A 12,599-nucleotide genomic window follows, 5' to 3' on the forward strand; every position below is an offset into this window, starting at 1 on the left:
GACAGCACTGAGACACTGACACTACTGTCCCCAAATAAATTATAAAGACCGCTGCCACGGGCGACCAGTGCCATGAAGCCGCCGCCCCCAAAATAGTGCCACCTGGGGCGGATACCCCCCCGCTACATCAGTGCTTTGAAGATTTGCCATTGTGCCACAGGTGTTGTCGAAGAAATGAAATATGAAAATACTGCACAACAGCAGATAACAGTAGAGAGCTTCACACAGTTATAAGTGGTGAAATGGAAGTGCACGCCCAAAAACTTATGCTGATGAAAGAGAGGAGAAGAATTCACTGGAAGACAGAATGAATAACTTGTAAGGTTGTAGTTCAAAGACAACTCCTGTTTAGCAAGCTTGAAGGAATTTATGGCCTTAGCACACTGGCACATATTTTGTATTTTGAATAGATTGCAACATGATTAGACAAAAGGAGCAGGAGACTGAATTAGCCAAGAACACACAGAATCTGATAAGAGGTCTTAGGAGCCCAATGCTAAAGCGCACAATCAAATAAAAATGCATTCGCCACAAACACGCACATTTTCAAAAGTAGAAGAATAGTTTGTTAAGCATTGTTAGAACTGCAATAAAGGACGTGTAGAGAATTAGGTTAAAGTTTTGGGGCTCAAGTGACTTCATGTTTTTCCATAACCAATGTGTACCAATATGTAACTGCATAGTTCATTGTTTGAAGTTTTGTAACAAGTATTGTCTGACTGTGCATACAAATATCTGGGTGTGAAGCAGCAAACGGAGCCTGGCTGTTTACCTATGTGCAGATGGTCACTCTCCCTGCCGCAACAGAAAACAGTTGTTTTTACATTGCCAAGAGGAGTCTGTCTTTTTCTTTGTTTTTAAGTTATCCTACAACACAGGCAGGAAAGATAGTTCCGCTCTACTATATATCAGACCCCCAGCAGCTATAGGCAACTGGAATGCACAGATACATAAGTAGATACATAATGCATTTGATGTAGTTCACTAATGTTATAGGCAAGGGTTGGGATTTTGCCACAAAGGACCTACAGCTCCAAATGTTAGTTTCTCCCTTCTATTTTACATCATTTCATTTAAAATTGTTATTATTAGAAAAAGAAGGAAAAATACTTGATTGGTGCACCAGAGATACACACAACATATCACCAGTAATTTTCTGGGTCGAAAATGCGGAATTAAGGATATTTCGCTCAGTATGAGTAATCGTATTTGGCATGTGCTATGGGGGGGGGGGGGGGGAGGAGGGATGCATCGAGGTGGGTGGCATTACACTACAGTTGGTATATGTTGTTTTTCTAATATGTTGACTCAAGGGGGCCCTACTCTTATGTTTTGTTTGAAAATATTAATATCCTATTATATTTGACGCTCCAAAACGCTTTGCATAAACAAAAAAACGGATTATGTAATGTTTGTATGAGAACAGTTGGTTTGTAAATTTTTCTATCAATGTCAACATACATTCGATTGCCAATGGTGCCTGTCTAAGTAGTGAAAAGTTTAAAATTCAAAAATTCAATTAACAATTTTAAACAAAAAAAAAAAAACGAGTAATCTTATTTGGCATCAACGATTTTATAGAATAATTAGGCTCATCTACAGAAACTATAGTATCTTCCTCGTATAGGTTCCCGTAATATTTTTGAAAGGCCTGCATGATCTTTTCCAAACCGAGCTGTAATTTACCACTAGAATACTTGTTGGATTTGATAGCATTCTGATTGACTTTTTCTTTAATTTGTAAGAAAAGAAGGCGCCCAATATCTTCACTATTTTCAAATAACTTTAATTTTGTATTATGAGACAAATGAACCACCATATCTACAATGGACTGTTGGAGTTTGCTTTTAATTACATTTAAGGTTTGCTGTGAAGAAAATATCTCAGTTTCAGACTTTTTTTGGCATGATGAGTCCGACAACTGGATTTCTACATTCATCAGTGCCTTGTGTAAACCAGCATTTTGTTTACACAACTTCATATCCCAACATATCTTTAAGCTTAATGTCACCCACCCCGTACCACTTCTTTCATGGCATCCTGCCCATTGGTGGTTGATGCCGACCCTTTCATTTTCAAAAGAAGCAGTTGATGGACAGAATGCTGGACAATGCAAACATTCACCTCCAGTCACAAGGATCTGGGTTTAATCCATCATTCTTTTGCTCACCATACCACCCCAGTTTGGACCCAGCCATATGACCCTTTCATTTTCAGCACAAATATTGTCCAGAGTGGTAGACATAAATTCACAATAAGGCATATCTAAAGAAAGTGACCTGTCAAAAGTTAATCTACGTTATTATGATGACTAATACCTTCACTGGAGATACTTTTGGCTAAAGGGTTGTGAGCTGATAAAATAAAGGCAAATACCTTAGTTGAGATATGAGTAGCCTGATGTTGAGAAATAGATATCATGTCTAGTCTAGAGTATTGATTGTGTGCTGCAGAGTAAAATGTGATGTCCGGAATGTTGGATCTAGTGAAGCACTAACTATCGGTCATCCAATCTGAAGGTATCAAGTGTTGCAGTGCAGACAAATTTTGAATTTTATGATTACCACTATCGATATTGGTGGAGTCGACACAAGGACAAAGGGTGACATTAAAGTCTCCACATACAATCAGTGGATTTCCCCAGGACACTGACTCAATAAGAAGCTGTTGGATTGGAGACGGACATCGTTACTGGCTCCATACAGTGTACAAAGTGTGAAGGAAAGAAGTCTGCCCCGTAGGCTGGTGATTGGCCACCTTCCAGTCCTATCCCTTTTAAATCTTGAGCAGGTCCAGACATGACCAAGTGTTATAATAGTCCCCCCAGTAGGCTTATCATAGCCATAAGTACATACTATGTCATATCCCAGGGTGCGCAATTTGCTGGTCTCAATGTTGGTCAGGTGAGCCTCCTGAAGACAGATATCATCGCTCATGCACAATAATTCAGATACAAGTTTACTAGTTTTCGACAAAGACCAAAGCCCATTACCATTCTAGGAGAATATACTCTGCCCCGGTGTGTGCCATTTACTATCTGGAAAATTCATTGATATATGAGATAAAACGAAATATTTGTGTACCATCCAAGTGTTTTGCCTCTTAACTGTGAGACCCATTGCAGCTTAGACCCCTGATCCCTATTCCCACTCTAGCTCCATTCTTTAGACATTTTTAGTTCTGATCTCTTGTTGGTTTTATTATGTCCACCCCTCATCCCCAACCTACAACGACTACAGAGTCAATAATGTCTGCGTTGGGTAAATCGTCGTCCGAGTAATCAGAAAGTGAAAACACCTCTGGGATTTCGCAAAAAACTGCATTCTGTGATGGGTACAGTTTCCTGCCCGAGCTCAGGTAGATCCCATCACACCTAGTCCCTGAAGGAGATGCACTTCCCCTTTTAAGGTGAGTATCCAGCCTGTTATAGCAGCTACTATTTATGTTCCTGATCATGCAACAGTCACTCAGAGCACTAGCAGCCATTGTAAATTGTAGCAATCCTTCTGTCATAGGAGTATCCTAAGTGTTCAGGAGTTGCTGATTTCCGGTTGAGGCAGGTCTGAAAATATAATGGCAATATCAGGGTTACAGGTTGGGCAAGGCTCACGTTAGGGCTTCAAGAATGCTAAAGGAATGGTGTGGGTACCCTCAATGATTGACATCAGACATTGACTGTCACAAGATGAAGACGTAGCTCAATTGTGCCCTCTTAGCCCTGGAAAGCAGGCAAAGAAGAGCCCTTTTTAGTTGTCTTGGATTCTGCATCTGCAGAAATTTGTGCTGCATTGTGGGGTTCTTGTTCCACTAAATCAGGTTCATTTATTGTGACTTGGTAAACAGTTATATTTTCTGTTATTGCTGCAGTCTGTGTGCTACCCATGGTACTTGCTGCAGTGTTTGCTCTAGTGTTAACCAGCACCTGCTCCTCTGCTATACCTGAATCTCTTTGCTGGATGTTGTCTTCATACCCCCTGCTGAGATGTCTGCTCAGCAGCAAAGGGTTCCGGTCGCACTCCGTCCGCTTCTGATGATCTTGTTTCTGTAGATACCCATGAGAGAACAGCAGGGGCAGGGGGCAAAGGGGATGAGCAGTTGACAGCCCTTGAAGGCTTCAGCCTCAACCCTGCTACCGCAGAGCGAACACTGAAGAGGTCAGAGAGTTTTCTGCTATTGCCTTCACTGGGGGGTTGTTCACATGTGCTCCATGAGCCCCTTAATCTACGGTCGCTTGAGACTGCAGAAACTTTGGCAGCACACCTGCGGTCTTTGGACACCATTGATGGGAAAGTGCAAGATAGTGGTGATGTAGGAGGAGCCACTTAACACTAGAGTTTACCACCAGCAAAGCTAAAGACTGCACTAAGAAAGTGTCAGTCTTTTTGTTCTTTACAAAGCATAGTGTGGCTTTGTGTTTTAAATATGGAACAGGAGTGGGGGTTAATGTCAAAGCCCATTAGGCAGTGATGGTGAATGGTCTGGATTCTATGGAGATTCTGCTGTGAGCAGCCCACCACACCTCTAAACTGGTAGCCATCTTCCCCTTTCATCCAAATGAGTCTTCCAGTCTCACGTGTCATATTGTGTCATATTGTGCGGCACTTGCAGCGCACATTTTCACAACTCACAAGAAGCATCAGAGAATGAAAAGAGAGATTGTCTAAGCAGAGCTCCAAGAGGCGACTTCATACAAGAGCCCAATCAGTCCAGCTGCTTCACCCCAAGATATTTCTTCAGACACAACTTCATTTGAAATTATTTGTGTGGAAGGAGCAACCACATTACAAAACTAGGGTCAAACATAAGTCAATGCTACCTAAATTACACCATCAAATGGATACTTCTTTCATCTCTCCTCTAGCTTTCTAAAATCGTAACAACTGCTGCTTTTTGGTTTGATGTGTATGGCGCTTGCTCCATTCATGGCAAACATATTGTATGCCTTACAAATTTTAAAGAGATTTGGGTCAGTCTCCTTTAGCATCTTTCACTCCAGAACTTTTAGCCATTAACTTGAGATGCTGTCAGTCAAATCTTGGATCAGCCTAGGGAACATTTCAGTCTCACCATTTTTCTATTGCCTGTTTGGCTCTATCCCTTCCACCTAAATTGTAACGTTTTAGGGGCTGTTTTATGGTCAGCGAGTGGTCTGGTAGCATTTGAGAAAAGGAATATTACAGAAAAGAAAGCAATTTGTGTGTACGATCCATTTTTCAGATGCTTTTGTTTGCACGTGCCATCCAGTACCAAACAAGCATCTGCGAATCCAACAGCATGCCATACATACATCCAACATCTTGGCTTTGCTAGTGCTTGTTTGTCCAGCTGTGTGTGGCATCCCCTATAAGGATAAAAGAGTGCGAGAGGCAATTCAGAACGTCACAGTCAAAACTAATGAAAATTGTCTGAAGAACAGAAACCTAGATTAATAGGCTTTTCCAATATCGTGCCACTGATGGCCAAAACAACTACAAAGCTAAAAAGTTACTTTAAGAGGCAAAAGAGTAGACGATGCTGGGGGGAGCAACTGACACACTAATACCGGTACAAGGTCTGAATTTTCTACTAGACACCACCAAGCGTAATGCTAGGCGGAAAAATCGAAACAAATTTTTAGATCTGGCGATAGCGAAAAAGAGAATAGCCATGTCATGGAAATCGAGCGCTGCACCTGAGGTATGTAGCTGGATGCTGTATCTCTGCAAGCACTAGCGGCAGAACACACTACACAAACACAGATGGCACACCGTAACCCTCCCTGAACTAACCCCATGCAGTGGCAAGAATACTTGTCCTTTGTGGAAAATAGACTGAATGATTCCTGTCCCACGCGGGGCTGAGATGACCTTTATTCTTGGCTTCGTAGTGATATGATAGAACACTGATGTGCGTGGGCGGGACCCTTCCCCGGCAGTGGCTAATCTAAATAAATGGGCCCTGTGGCCCCTGCTGGAGGACAGGAGGGTATTGCGTGCGGTCCTCTGGTTCCTCCCCTGCCCCCCCCCCCCCTTTCGCTACACACGTCAACTTTTAGAAATACACATATATGCAAACACCATAGCTTATACACGACCCGCATCACTATGTGCACGGGGAATATTAGAGATTGTATCATTTTCTTGTTCAGTGTTTATAGCGTACTGGTTGGTGTGAAAATTTGGGGACAAAGTAAGTCTGTTGCTTTATTTGTTAAGCATAATGTGGATAATATACAAGGATATTTACAGTGAATTTGTTTCCGCACCTGTTACCTGAAAGCAATGTAACCTGGTACCACACTGTCAAGATGGTAAATGTAACCGTATAATTTTGCATACTAAAGATGATAACTGGTCATATGCTTAAACTATGAAAAACCAATAAAGACGATAAAAAAAGAGGCAAAACAGTATTTACACTACTCATCTGACGACTTTGAAACACTATCAAGAAGTCCAACAGACAGTGACAGAAATGACTGGCCAAATGATGATTGAACAATAGAAGCACATGATCTGTGCCAGCGGTCACCAACCTTTTCAGTAGTGAGAGCTACTTCTGATCAGTGAAAATGCTTGTGAGTTACTGAAGGCCAAGCCACTTGCACAGTGCAACCAGACACCCCCACACCCAGCTTCATTGACTAAGCCTAATGTCCAAAGAGCCAGATGTTATGGTTTGAGCACAATACTTTGACAGCAGCCACTATAATATTGCTGCAATGTGTATCAGTGAGTGTGTGGTCTTTGGGAATGTATTAACATGTGTGCGTATGGATGGGTTATAAGTGTATGGGTGATTGAGAACCTGTGTTGTATGTACTTGTGGTACAAGACATACCTTTCTCCATATGTGGCACTGTTACATGTATAACACAAACATACAACCATTTTTATAAATGGAAGAAATTTAAAGTGTAGATAAATGTTCTGCAAAAAATTTCAAGTATGGAACATTTGTTTGCACTTTAAATTTCTCCCACTTCTAAAAATGGCTGTATTTTTCAATTATAAATATGACACCGTGTCTACCAGCCCCGGGGAGCAAGATGTCTGCTGTCTCTACAGAGGAAACTTTGAAATGGGAGAAAATTAAACTGAAGAGTTTACTTTATGTTTAAATGGATTCCATAAAACACATCATTTAAATGTTCTCCAATATCCAGGTGTCACATTTACAAACAGCAGGCATGTTGCTTCAAGTGGCCTGTAGACACGGTACCACATTTATAGTAGAACAATACAGCAATGTATTTAAATGGGAGAAATTTTAAGTGAAGAAAAATGCTTCATAAAAAATTAAGACGTAATTGGCTTAATTGACAGTGGAGAAAAACATTAAGACTTATTTTTAATAGAATTTATTTGCTTCACTTTAAATTTATCCCATTTAAAAACGTTTTCTATATTTTCCAGTTATGATATATAGCACAGAGTCTACTGGCCACTGGGATCAAGAGGTCTGATGTTTGTAAATACAACACTTTGAAATGGGAGAGATTTAAAATGAAGAGTTAACTTTTTTTTATATGTTTTTTATTTTGTTTTTCAAACAGCACATCAGTTATACAAAGAAACATCTCACCGAATGCTGTGAATATAGTTTATTTATTTATTTATTTAGTATTTTATAGAGCGCACAGCTACCTCCTACGGAGGTGTCCCGGCACTAAAACATTATTGCAGAAAGATCAGGGGAGTTAAAGAGGAAGGTTAAATTAAATCAATAGACGGGAAAAAAGCCAGGTTTTTAGTTTGTTCCGAAATAGGGGTTCTGACGTCAAAAATCTTAGTTCTATGGGAAGCTGATTCCATAGTTTGGAGGTGGCTACTGCCAGGGACCTACCTCCTGTACGTGTAAGACGAAAACGAAGGCAAATCATAAAACGGAGATGATTGGACCTGAGGTTTCGTGATGATTGTGAAAATCGCAATCTGCGACGAGGGTAAAAGGGGCCTCGATCCGAGAGGGCTCTAAAGGCTAGAGTTAGAACTTTGAATTGGATGCGTAATTTTACTGGGAGCCAGTGAAGTGCAACCAGATGGGGAGAAATGGAGTGGCGATAAGGGATATTGCAAATTAGCCTGGCTGAAGCATTCTGAACTTTTTGTAATTGATTAATGAGGTAAGTAGGAGCACCTACGTACAGACTGTTGGCGTAGTCTAGATGTGCGGTGATAAGGGCATGGACTACAGTTTTACGGGAATCCAACGGTAAGTAAGGAATGATTTTTTTTATCATACGTAGCTTCCCGAAACAGGCTGAGGTAACTTTATTGATTTGAGTCTTACAGGAGAGGGAGGTGTCAAATTGAAATCCTAAGTTACGGGCGGCTAGAACCGGTTCCGGGGGGGGATTGAGTTCAGTCGGCCACCAGAAGTTGGAGGGTAAGGGAGATTTTTGATTAAAAAATAAGACTTCAGTCTTATCTGTATTAAGCTTAAGATTATTGGCAGACATCCAGGAGGCGATGTTAAGCATACAGAGGCGGAAGCTGGTAAATGCTTTTTCAGTGTGGTCTTTAAAGGAGAACACCAATTGGGTGTCGTCCGCGTAAAAAGTAACTTTGACGCCACAGGATTCAACTACATTTGCCAGAGGTTTGAGATAAACATTAAAGAGGAGTGGGCTGAGGGCCGAGCCCTGCGGCACACCCCAAATCAGAGGTTTTTTAGAGGAGAAAAAAAGAACCCAACATCACTTGTTGTACTCTGTTAGTAAGAAAAGATTTTACCCATGATAGAGGAGAGCCACCAATGCCTACTTCTTGCAGGCGAATTAAAAGTTTGTCATGGGAAATGGTGTCAAATGCCGCGGATAGGTCGAGGAGTACCATCATGGCCTCCTCTCCCCTATCCGTGCATTCTCGAATCGACTCAGATACCTCAAGTAGAGCTGACTCAGTACTGTAGTCTGGTCTAAAGCCAGATTGGGTATCGTGAAGTAGAGAGTTAGATTCCAGATAGTGGGACAGTTGTTTTTGGACGATTTTTTCAAGAACTTTTGCCGGCTTGGGTAAAAGTGATATCGGTCGATAATTATTTAAACAAGTGTGATCCATGCCGGGTTTTTTCTGAATAGGAATAAGGACTGCGTGTTTCCAGACAGGAGGAACAACTCCGGTTAATAGAGAAGAATTCCAGATGTCAAGTAAGGGGTCAATAATTATGGGAGCCGCTTCATTCATAATAAAGGCCGGGGCAGGGTCCAAAGGGAGCCCGATTTACATTCCAAAAATACCTTCAAGGCGAGCTCTTTGGTAAGAGGTTGGAATGCAGTGAAAGTCTGCTTGCAGTTGGGGGCGGGATCTTCAGTGAAGTCAGAACTATTCTGAAGAATAGATGCAGCGATGTTTGCAATTTTTTCTGCAAAAAAGTTAGATAGGTTTTCACTCAATGCCTGGGACATGGGGACTGGAGAGGATAGGGCACTAGGATGAGTGAAATCTTTCACTATATTAAATAGGGCTTTGGTCGAGTTTTTTGCTTTGGCAATAGAATTTGAAAAATAGGTACTCATGGCGTCGCGTTTAAGTTTGCGGAACTCTTTGAGGCCTTGACGATAAAGGGCCTTGGCACCTCGATCGTAGTCCTGTCTCCACCGTCGTTCCAACTTTTTGCACATGCTTCTGTGTGCCCGTAATTCTGGTGTGAACCATGGGGCCGATGGTTTTTGTCTGCGAGAAATAAGAGTTTGTAAAGGCGTGACTTTGTCAATTGCAGACGTTAAATCACTATTTAGAATAAGCACCGCTTCATTGAGATCGTCCGGAAGGAGAGTCAAATTGTTATGGTAGCTCTGCGCTAGGGCAGTAGGAGTAAGTTTGTGCCATTTTCTGCCCTGAGTTCTGATCATAGAATTTTGTTTGACAGGTTGGGTCACCGGTAGATCAAAAGGTATTAAAAAGTGGTCAGACCATGACAAAGGTAGGGGGGGATGAATTATTAATTTCTCGCAATTCGAGAAGATGAGGTCAAGGGTATGACCTGCAATATGAGTGGGGCCAATTACTTTTTGCATCATGTTTATGTTTTGCAAAGATTCGAGAAGTTGAGTTGCATGATTACAGCTCTTTACATCAACATGGAGGTTGAAGTCTCCCAGTATCAAAAAGTGGGGGTGTTTAAGGGAGAGGTCAGCTGCAATTGCCAACAGCTCAAGTATAGTGGGTTGAGAAGTGTGCGGTGGATTATAAACCAAAATACCTGAGGAAATGGCTGATGAGGAGTCTGTAATTGAGAAATATGAGGCTTCGATGGGCATGATATTTAAAATTCTTCTCAAGGTGATTTTCAAATGATTCTTTAGAATCACCGCGATTCCACCACCTGTTTTGGAACCTTCTCGACTTAGTCCCATAAAGCTGTAACCCGAAGGTATGGCAAGGGCAATATCTGGGATGGAGGAGTCTTTGATCCAGGTTTCAGTTAGGAATAATACATCCCAGGATGTGGTAGACAATAGGAGCCATATGTCATTTGCGTGTCTGGGAAGCGAGCGACAATTCACCAGACCCATGGAGTAAGTGTTGATGGAGGGGGACTGATTGGGAACGACTTCATGGTTCGTAATGCCACTCCAGTCGGGGCATAAGGAAAAAGAACAATTGTGACATTTGTGCACAAAAGGACTGGGTAAAGGGAAATTGCAAGTAGTTCTGGCACTAACATAGAAATAATGAACACTATAAACAACTAACCTCCCTCCCCCCTTTCCCACCATCCTCTACCCATACATTCATCGGTAAAATGAAGAGTTAACTTAATCATTAAGGTATTTTTTCATTTTAATTTTCTCCCACTTAAAAGCATTGAGATACATCATTTTGTTATCACGCTCAAATATTCAGTTACAAAGACTTGTATTTAAGAGTTGAATACCTCAGTGCTTCACTTTTCCACCTCTGTGCTCTAGGCTGGGACATACATCTTGACTGAGCACTGCTCATTATCAGGCCCTGCCATCTGCAACCTGTTGTTAATAATGTAAAATAAACACACTCTTACCTTAACTTTAAAAGGAAAATGTGACCCTGAGCGTATTTATAAATTAACTAAAGGCTTTGAGCTACTCTGAAGGTGTCTACGAGCTACTGGTAGCTCGCAATCAACTGTTTGGAGACACCTGATCTATGCACATTCCTTCAGTATTCGCTTCATAAGGATCTAAAGATAGCACATACAAAAGCAATCAAAATCAGTGTACTTACTGGATATATGCAACGAGTAAAGTCGATCTGATTTGGCTAATCAGGGGTGGCTAGTAACTTTAACCCTCCCCCCAGCTGTGCAAGCATCTTATGGGCCCTCCCGCCGTTCCTTCATTCCCATCAATTATGGACACCAAGACAATTGTGGCGTTAAAACTGCCCCAGTCTATTCACATCATAAGTTGGTACACACTTGTCATGATGGCATTGGTCCTTAACATGCTCATTTCAGTCTTATTTCAGATTATAATGTAAGCCATAACAGGTTATACAGTATACCTCCTATACTTTATTCCATCTTAAAAACCGTAATTTGCCTAATACTACAATGCATCAACCTTACTGTCATTGCCTCTTCAAGGTTGTGATAACTCGCTTCGAATTGCTGTGACAGCTCTACTTCTGTCACTTGGTACAGCGGGTCGCGGCTTCGAGGCTTCAACTTGCTACCGAATGTGTGGCGTTCATGGCCCTGTGTCCATGCCTGGGCTGCAAGTGCCATGTCCGCTCGCGCTGCCCATTTTACCCTATGCCTCAAGTATCCCTGCCGTGAGGCATCCCAAGGAACTTGTCCGGGCACTTGTCTCCAGAGTCCCTGCCGTTAAGGCATCCCAAGGACCTTGTTCAGGCAATTGCACTTTTCTCAAGAGTCCCTGCCGTTAAAGTATCCCAAGGACGCTGTTTGGGCATATGCCCTTTTACGCCCTTCTGTGAAGATATTTTAATCGCGTGACTCATACCATGATGGATGTGGTTTAACAACCACAGACGGCTCCCCCCATCTCCCCTCAGGACCATGAGGTAGTTAAGTCTAGCACCCGTACGATCTGCCGGAGGAACCTATCGCTCTCTGCCATGGACTGAAACTTTGTAATCTGTGTACCCCGGGGGAAGGAGTTCTATGACTCCAGCTTTTCCCTGCGCTGCCTCATCTATCTAGATGGTGAGGTTCTCGTCACTGCCCTCCGTATTTGCTTAATCTGGAACTCTGCTTCTTGAAGCATGGGCTCGTGACCAAGGGTAATAATTTTTTCTTTGGGGCTATCACTTGAACCCTGATGCACTCTTCCTGAGAATGCTGTTCTCCTAATGTAATATGCCCTGCAATTCGCAGTCCACAGCTTCGTCGCCAGAGGAAATTGATGAGGTCGCAACCGCCGGAGATGCCAGCAAAGAATCACGAGAGACCCGTGTCCGGACTTACCAGCACCTGCAGCCAGAACGGCGGTGACCAGGTGAAGACGATGGCAGGCACCACAGGACAGCATGAGCCAGCACGGCAGTGCTTATGAGGGCATCTCAGCCAGGGCGCAGGACAACTTGATCAGGAGATCCTGATGGGAGTATAGACGGCCAGAAGGTCAGGGCTCATAACGCTGGCAGGTCGGTGTGGGCGGCAGTGCCCAGAGA

The 12,599-nt window shown here is 42.4% G+C and overlaps 2 protein-coding genes across 5 annotated transcripts in view; one reads left to right on the top strand and one right to left on the bottom strand.

The window, feature by feature from the left end:
• The window catches only part of CMSS1 (cms1 ribosomal small subunit homolog), a 1,297,886-nt gene that overhangs the window by 764,692 nt on the left and 520,595 nt on the right, over positions 1–12,599 (bottom strand). The window lies entirely within an intron of this gene.
• FILIP1L (filamin A interacting protein 1 like) overlaps positions 1–12,599 on the top strand; it is a 946,987-nt gene that overhangs the window by 496,091 nt on the left and 438,297 nt on the right. The gene's annotated exons all lie outside the window — the stretch shown is intronic.

Source organism: Triturus cristatus, chromosome 8 (assembly GCF_964204655.1).
Source record: "Triturus cristatus chromosome 8, aTriCri1.1, whole genome shotgun sequence".
In the NCBI taxonomy this organism is placed as follows: domain Eukaryota; kingdom Metazoa; phylum Chordata; class Amphibia; order Caudata; family Salamandridae; genus Triturus; species Triturus cristatus.